Source organism: Papio anubis, chromosome 8, assembly GCF_008728515.1.
Source record: "Papio anubis isolate 15944 chromosome 8, Panubis1.0, whole genome shotgun sequence".
Lineage (NCBI taxonomy): Eukaryota > Metazoa > Chordata > Mammalia > Primates > Cercopithecidae > Papio > Papio anubis.
Genome location: NC_044983.1, coordinates 21,324,235 through 21,333,341, shown reverse-complemented (window position 1 = coordinate 21,333,341; position 9,107 = coordinate 21,324,235). Strand labels below are relative to the sequence as shown.

The following is a 9,107-nucleotide window of genomic DNA, read 5'->3' as shown; positions in this document are numbered from 1 at the left end:
GATGCATTTTTTCTTCAAAATCTGTGAAATATACTGGCCAGGCACGGTGGCTCACGCCTATAATCCCAGGACTTTGGGAAGCTGAGGCAGTGGATCACCTGAGCTCAGGAATTCAAGACCAGCTTGGCCAACATGTTGAAACCATGTCTCTACTAAAAATACAAAAATTAGCCAGGCATGGTGGCCGGTGCCTGTAACCCCAGCTACTCCAGAGACTGAGGTGGGAGAATCGCTTGAACCCAGGAGTAGAGGTTGCAGTGAGCCAAGATCGCACCGCTGCACTCCAGCCTGGGCAACAACGCAAGACTCTTTCTAAAAAAAACAAAAATGAATAAACAAAAAAACTATGAGACAGAAAAGATGGGTTTTTGCTAAAATAAAAAATAATATTGTTTTAGTTTGGAAGTTATTCAAAGGTTGTTTCAAAATGAATCAATAACAGATCAAACTGAATGGATATTGTCTCAGTCTGATTTGTGCTACTATAACAGAACACCTGAGACTGGGTGATTTAGTTAAATATGGAGATTTGTTTTTTACTGCTCTGGAGACTTGGAAATCCAAGGTCAAGGGGCCCCTATTTGGCAAGGGCCTTCTTGTGGCCTCATCACCTGGTGAAAGGTGGAAGGACAAGAGGGCATGCATGAGAGGAAGGGAAAACATGCAAGAGGGGGCCAAACTCACTTTTATAACAAATCTACTCCTGCAATAATGAACCCACTTCCACAATAATGTATTAATCCATTCATGTGGGAAGTACCCTCATAATCCAATCATCCCTTAAAGGTCTCACCTGCCCCCACTGTTACATTCAGAATTAAGTTTCCAACACATGAACTTTGGAGGGCACATGCAAATCACAGCAGAAATAAAAAGCTGAAAGAGAGAAAACAAGAGAGAATCCTATGTGCTCAAGTTGATTAAACTGAATGAATTTATTATATTACTTTTAAAAATGAGCCTAAATACTGAGAGTGAACTGACACAAAACTAGAATTTGAATTTCTCTCCTAAAAGGACAAAACAGGCTGAGCGAAGTGGCTCACGTCTATTATCCCAGCACTTTGGGAGGCCGAGGTGGGTAGATCACCTGAGGTCATGGGTTTGAGACCAGCCTGGTCAACATGGTGAAACCCCATCTCTACTAAAAATACAAAATTAGCTGGGCGTGATGGCAGGTGCATGTAATCCCAGCTACTTGGAAGGCTGAGGCAGGAGAATCACTTGAACCCAGAAGGTAGAGGTTGCAGTGACCTGAGATCGGGCCATTGCTCTCCAGCCTGGGTGACAGGTTGAGACCCTGTCTCAAAAAGAAAAGCACTACAGAAGGTTAGGTGAATGTAAAAAACCTTTTAGATCTCAGTTTTTCTAAGCAATTAAAAACCTAATAAAGGCAACAAATGAGTTATTATTATTATTACTATTATTATTATTTTGAGACAGGGTCTTGCTCTGTAGCCCAGGCTGGAGTGCAATGGTGTGATCATGGCTCACTGCAGCCTCCACCTCCCCGGGATCAGGTGATTCTCCCACATTAGCCTCCTGAGTAGCTGGGACTACAAGCATGTGCCACCATGCCCAGCTAATTTTTAAAAATTATTTATTTATTTATTTATTTATTTTGAGATGGAGTCTCGCTCTGTCACCAGGCTGGAGTGCAGTGGCGCGATCTTGGCTCACTACAACCTCCGCCTCCCTGGTTCAAGTGATTCTCCTGCCTTAGCCTCCCAAGTAGCTGGGATTACAGGCACGTGCCACCACGCCTAGCTAATTTTTGTATTTTTAGTAGATGGGGTTTCACCATGTTGGCCAGGATGGTCTCGATCTCTTGACCTCGTGATCCACCCACCTTGGCCTCCCAAAGTGCTGGGATTACAGGTCTGGGCCACCGTGCCTGGCCTAATTTTTTCTTTTTGGTGTTTTTTGTAGCTATAAGGTTTTGCCATATTACCCAGGCTGATCTTGAACTATTGGGCTCAAGCAATCCACCCACCTTGGCCTCCCAAAGTGCTGGGATTACAGGCATGAGCCACTGCACCTGACTGGGAATTATTTTGATAAAATGTAAAATATTGTTTCTTAGGCTGATTACGAGAAAGGGAAAGAAAAACCTGCAGTCTGACTGTTCCTCCTTATGGAAAGCCCATCTAGAAAATGCTAGTATTTTCTCTTGATAGACAGTTCAAGACTTTTTGCTTCCTAGTTTTCACTAAAATTTAAAGTTACTAAGGATAACAATTGTAGTTAGTGTATAATTCTGTACATAAGATTTGCCAAAGAAGATGGGTTCTTAGTAAGAAAAAGAATAAATTTGTCTAATTCAGAAGTTATCTAAAGGTTAATTCTGTTTATGGACTTGCAAAGGTTATTTATGAAACAAGGTAGAAAGGAACCAGTAAGAAGAGGAGAAAGATGTAAAGTAAGTTATGAATTTATGGCCAGGTGTGGTGCCTCACGCCTGTAAACCCAGCACTGTGGGAGGCTGACGCAAGTGGACCGCAACCTTAGGAGTTCAAGATCAGCCTGAGTGATGTGGCAAAAGTTCATCTCTAACAAAAAAAAAAAAAAAAAAGAAAAAGAAAACAATTTTGGTGAAGATGTATTTTTGGTAATGAAGGTTAGAAAGAAAAGAGAATAACTTTGTATGAGAAAAAGTCTTACATGATGAATATAGGAACATATTCTAATATAAATTGAATGATTATTAAAACAAAGACAGACAATTTAGGACAAAACAGAAAGTTCTAGCATGTCATCAATGATCCATGTAAGTACATTGTAAAATATTCTTTAAAATCTGATAGAAAATTGAAAAGTTTGGCTAATTGACATTGCTCGTGGTTAAAAGCTCAGTCTTGATGAAGGTAAAATAAGAAGTATTGTAAAGAAATACACTGGCAGTTTGCCAATTCTTCTTTAATATAGTTCATCATGAAGTCATATTTAAACAAGGGGCCACATTTCACACCCACGCTTGCGTTGCTTCGTTTCACACTGTATTGCTCTTCTGCAGAGATAGTACTAGCAATAAAGTACTTACTTGTCACATGCCTAAAGTGAATTTCTTAATTGCACAAAATACACAGTGGGATTGGTGGACTTAAAGACATTAATTCATATACCAGAAATGAAATATTCATCTTTTTTTTTTTTTTCCTTAGGCCCTGGGTAACATGGTAGCCTCCAAGACAACTGAGTAGGAAAAAAAATTGGGGGTTGGTGTCCTGTTTATTTGTTTTTGCTTTTAATTTACATTTATCTGCTGTTTGTTTTCATTGGGATTTGGCTTATACATACAATTATAAGTCCATTGTTGTTGTTGTTGTTGTTGTTGTTTGTTTGTTTTTTGTTTTTTTTTTGAGATGGAGTCTCGCTCTGTCACCAGGCTGGAGTGCAGTGGCGTGATCTTAGCTCAATGCAACCTCCCGGGTTTAAGTGATTCCCCTGCCTCAGCCTCCCAAGTAGCTGGGACTACAGGTGCCCACCACCACACCTGGCTAATTTTCGTATTTTTAGTAGAGATGGAGTTTCATCATGTTGGCCAGGATGGTCTCGTTCTCTTAACCTCATGATCCATTCACCTCGGCCTCCCAAAGTGCTGGGATTACAGGCATAAGCCACCGTGTCTGGCCGTATTTTAGTTTCTAATGGAAGGCTTGTATTTGGTTCTATGAACAGCCATTTTGTTTCCTGTGCATTTCCAACTGTTTATCATTTGCTCTATTTACCTAAACTTCCTAAGCCACCTTTGTCAAACCTGCAAAAATTGAGAGCTGATACTAGCCATTTAAAATTGGATTGGTTTTGCTTAGCTCTGACGATCTAGAGAGCTACAAGAACTTTAAGTTTCCTGGTAAAAAAATAAAAATAAAAATAAAGGCTTAAAAGTCCAGCAGAAAAAGAACATTATTGATTTTGTTATCTGGAAAAGCAAGTGAGAGGAGAAATGTTTAAATGGCATTTCTTTTCAAGGAAATTCAATTCAATCAATAATTTAAGTTGGTTTCAGATCCTTTTCTTTAGGCAATGAAGAAAAACTGTGATACGGGTACAAAGTTTTAATATTCAGGAAAGATTGGCCTTGCCCTTAAGAAATTTATATTGACTAGGATTTCTCTAAAATTGCTTTAGTTGTGTTTACCATTATTAAAACTAAGTGACATTCACTTGGGTTAAGTAGTAATTTTAAAAATGAGACTTGACTTTTTTTTTTTTTTTTTACAGCAACTCTTTTCATTTTTATTACTCAAAGAAGTTTCATTTTTTTATTTAGCTTTCTGACTCTGTGCTTGTGCCTTCAACACTTTCACAACAATTTTCTGCTCCTCGATAAGGAAAGCACGCTTGATCCTGTCACGAACACATTTAGCACACATGGAACCACCATAGGCCCTGCTGACATGTTTCTTTGTTTTGGACAATCTCATAAGAACTTTAGGTCTTACAGCACGAACCCCTCGAAGTCTGCCTGGGCACACACCACATGCAGATTTTGGTGCTTTCCCAACCTTCTTGGTATAAAGGTAAACAATTCTATTACCAGGGGTTCGGGACAGCCTAGTTTTGTTAGAGGCTGTATTGTATAGGAAAGCCTGCGTCGGTATGTCAAACGCTAGACCATTCTGAGTACCTGCAGACAACGTCCCTGGAAGAGCCATTTTTTTTTTTTTTTTTGAGACGGAGTTTCACTCTTGTCGCCCAGGTTGGAGTGCAATGGTGCGATCTCGGCCCACTGCAACCTCTGCCTCCCTGGTTCAAGTGATTTTCCTGCCTCAGCCTCCCGAGTAGTTGGGATTACAGGCACCTGCCACCACGCCCAGCTAATTTTTATATTTTTAGTAGAGATAGGGTTTTGCCATATTGGCCAGGTTGGTCTTGAACTCCTGACCTCAGGTGATCCACCTGCCTCAGCCTCCCAAAATGCTGGACTACAGGCATGAGCCACTGTGCGCAGCCAACTTTCTACTAATTTTTTATTCCAACCCTTTTATTACGTTTAGGCCTTCATGTGTGTACTTGAAAATAAAATACATACAAGTGTTGCACCGGTTTGAAGGCTGTAGCAGTGAAACTTACCTAAGCAGTTGTCTAGATTAACAATCTTGGAAAGGTGTGATGACGCTCTTTTGAAATAGTTGAAATTATTCTATGCTTGTTCTTGACTCTGTCCCTGTTTTCTTTTACAGTATTTAAGTGAAAGGAGATTATCCCTATGCTGAATTTCGAAAACTGATATCCACATTTACGTTATTTTTTTTTTTTGTATTTTTGAGACAGAGTCTTGCTCTTTCACCCAGGCTTGAGTGCAGTGGCACAGTCTCAGCTCACTGCAACCTCTGCCTCCTGGGTTCAAGAGGTTCTCCTGCCTCAGCCTACCAAGTAGCTGGGAGTAAAGGCACGCACCACCACACCCAGCTAATTTTTGTATTTTCAGTAGAGACAGGGTTTCACCATGTTGGCCAGGCTGATCTCAAAGCTGTGACCTCAGGTGATCCACCTGCCTTGACCTCCCAAAGTATAATCCCAAAGTGTGATTACAGGCGTGAGCCACCATGCCTGGCTGCATTTACCTTTTTTTAAAAATGATGGAGAGGAAAGTTAGTTGTCTTACTTTGGTAAGTTTGGCATAAAATCTATCACATTTTTGATGCTTTCGGACATAGTTCTGTCACTAGATTGTTGCAATTAGACATGTGCAATAAGTAACCTAACCACTTTAATATAATGGTTTGAAGTGCTGCAGGCAGTAACTACTGGACATGATTAATCTGTGACATGTTAGAGAGAATGCAAGGACTTCCTGCAGTGTAAAATCCTGTTAACCAATCCTGGGCTGTCAAGTTAAAGGACTTTGACTCCTGGGTCTGAAAAAGGCACCGACTCTTGCTTGCTTAATCTTTTTTTTTTTTTGGGGAGGGGAGGGGGGACAGAGTCTCGCTTTGTCACCCAGGCTGGAGTGCAGTGGTGTGATCTCGGCTCACTGCAAGCTCTGCCTCCCATGTTCACACCATTCTCCTGCCTCAGCCTCCTGAGTAGCTGGGACTGCAGGTGCCTGCCACCACACCCAGATAATTTTTTGGTTTTGTATTTTTAGTAGAGATGGGGTTTCACCATGTTAGTCAGGATGGTCTCGATCTCCTGACTTTGTTATCCGGCTCAGCCTCCCAAAGTGCTGGGATTACAGGCGTGAGCCACCGTGCCTGGCCAACTCTTGCTTAATCCTGAACATTGGCACCAGTCAAAGCTTCATCTTCAGACCCAGGAGAAGGTGACAATCAAAATGAAGTGCCTTCATGAGACACAGGGCAAGAAATTAAAACTATTCAATCCCTTTAGGCCCAGGGACTATTTTGGAAGAGATGGGCACGTGAGATTGTAAGGACTGATTCTGAGAGATAAAATAAGTTCGGAGTTTTTCTACAAATTAAGCGTTAATATTCAAAGCACACTGATGCAAGGCCAGCATCTGGGCCCCTGTGTCAGAATAACAGGGTTTCCTTGGAATATTGATTTGCTCTTTAATAGAAAATTGTAAAACATTATAGAAAGTTTATGAAAATCTTACATTATGTTCAAACTAATTAAAATTAGATTAGTTTCTAAGCGTTTATTAAAATGAGTTCTAACAATAATACACCATACAAGGGTAAAAACTTTGTTTCTTTTGAACAAAATGTTTGTGTAATATTAATAAGAGATGATCTTGCTACGATTCATCTTTGGTAGAAGTGGGGGATGGAGAGAGGAAGATTGTATTTCAGAAGAAAACTGTAGGATTAGATTAACCTGTGATTCCTGAGTGGCCACGAGGTCACCCATGGTATTAAGCTGCCCACAACGCCTCACCTCAGCGTGAAGCAGCCAGAAAGATCCAGGGTCAGGTTCCCCGGGATTGAGGAATTAATAAGTAGAAATGAGGGACTGAAACAGACCCAACTGTCTCACAGAATCGATGTTTACGGTTTATTTGAAAAATCATAGAAATTGAACCCCCCCGTGTTAACACTTTAGAAAGTTATATTAGTAACTTTCTTTCTCAGAAAACCCACCAACAAGCTTCCCAGACAGTATCAAGGAACTGAAACTTCCTGAAATCATTGCATTTGAACAGTGAGATGCCAGACTCCTCATCCACTAGGATTGCCTAGCCAGTCAGGTGGTTCCTGTTGACTAACTTCTCTTCTTTACTCCTCTCTAATTCCTCTTTTTCCACACATGGTTAGGTTTCTTATCATCACTCTCTAATTCCTGTATTCCTACACATGGTTACATTTCCTCCCTGCTATATATACCCCTACATTTCCCCTGGAAATACTCAATGTCTCAGTGCTTGACCTTCTGTGTTTCAAGCAGCAGGACCCAGACCCATCCTCAGGTGTTTCAGTAACAATAACAACTTACCTATGGACAATTTTCATGCCCGTGAGTATATGGGGTGCTCAGAAAGTTCACCAGAACACTTGATGTAAACCACACAACAGGAAATTCATCAAAATTGCCACGACTTCTTATTCCACCATCTAAAGATACTTCAAGCCCAACATCTAGAAATCTCAACTGACTGTCCTCTGGACTCAAAAACTGGGCTTGTATAATTTGCTCCAACCATTAACCTTTACTTTTCTTTCGTTTCCATAGAAATGCCTCTTATTAAATACTGATTGGCCACACCTTATAGAGGCCTAACCTAGATGAAGGACCACCTGTAACATCACCTCCTAAAATGAGATACAACTGCCTAACTGGACAAAACTATTCTCATGACTAACAGACTTATTCATTAAGATATGGGACGCCTGTAATTCTAGCACTTTGGGAGGCCGAGGCGGGTGGATGGTATGAGCTCAGGAGTTTGAGACCAGCCTGGCCAACACAGTGGCAAAACCCCATCTCTACTAACATACAAAAAATTAGCCGGGTGTGGCGGCGCACACATGTAATCCCAGCTACTTGAGAGGCTGAGACAGGAGAATCGCTTGAACCCAGGACGTGGAGGTTGCCATTAGCAGAGATCGCGCCACTCCACTCCAGCCTCGGTGACAGAGTGAGACTCCGTCTCAAAAAAAAAAAAAAAAAAAAAAAAGAAAAAAGAAAAACAAAATGGGACAATATAGTTAGACTTATGTCTTGCCTGTTCCAATTTATATTCCTGTTTTCCTTTATAGGTCTCTTGCCATTCAGTTACTAACCTGATTCTGCTCTCCACAGCCATCAACTTAACTTTTAATACATGAAACGTCCTGGGAAGTTCCAGATGAGAGAAATGAAGGGGTTAAAATATGCTAATCTAGCATACTGACTATTTAAGTTAAAGATACTTGAAAAACAGCAAGTGAGAAACGTTCACTTTGACCCTCCTGTTGTTTCTTAAAAGTAGAAGATGGCCGGGCACGGTGGTTCATGCCTGTAATCCCAGCATTTTGGGAGGCTGAGGCAGGTGGATCATGAGGTCAGGAGATCGAGACCATCCTGGCTAACACGGTGAAACCCCATCTCTACTAAATATACAAAAAATTAGCCGGCGCAGTGGCGGGTGCCTGTAGTCCCAGCTACTCAGGAGGCTGAGGTAGGAGAATGGCGTGAACCCGGGAGGCAAAGCTTGCAGTGAGCCGAGATAGCACCACCGCACTCCAGTCTGGGTGAAAGAGAGAGACTCCGTCTAAAAATATTAATAATAATAATAATAATAAAGTAGAAGATGTAATTTCTATGGGAAAGATGCCCTTTCCTATCTGCAAGGAAGAGAAGTTGAAAGAGGATTCTGTACAGACCTTGTTAAAAATAACTTATCTTTTAAATCTCTTCACGTAATTTAATTGCTTCTTCACAACTCGTTTTTGATCCAATTCAGTGCATGAGTAACTGACTCTAAGTACTTCATTGGATCTTCGTTTCTTTATGAGGGCTCCCGATGATCAATCTTATGTCAGTTTAACTCTGCAACCTAGGTGAGATCTTAGGAGAATGAAAGGGAGTTTCTCCAGCCCTACGACAGCAACCAAAAGAGGGCTTAATGAAAAAAAAAAAAGTGATGGAATTTGACTAAGCGCATTAGTTTTAGGACTACTGTAATGAATTGCCACAAACTTTATGGTTCAAAAAAATTC

The 9,107-nt window shown here is 40.9% G+C and overlaps 1 pseudogene across 1 annotated transcript; it reads right to left on the bottom strand.

Moving 5' to 3' along the window:
- Nucleotides 1-4,203: 4,203 nt before the first annotated feature.
- LOC108587185 lies at nucleotides 4,204-4,621 on the bottom strand (annotated as a pseudogene). Its single transcript, XR_001905428.3, has one exon. The product of XR_001905428.3 is annotated as a 60S ribosomal protein L34 pseudogene (transcript).
- Nucleotides 4,622-9,107: the final 4,486 nt, after the last annotated feature.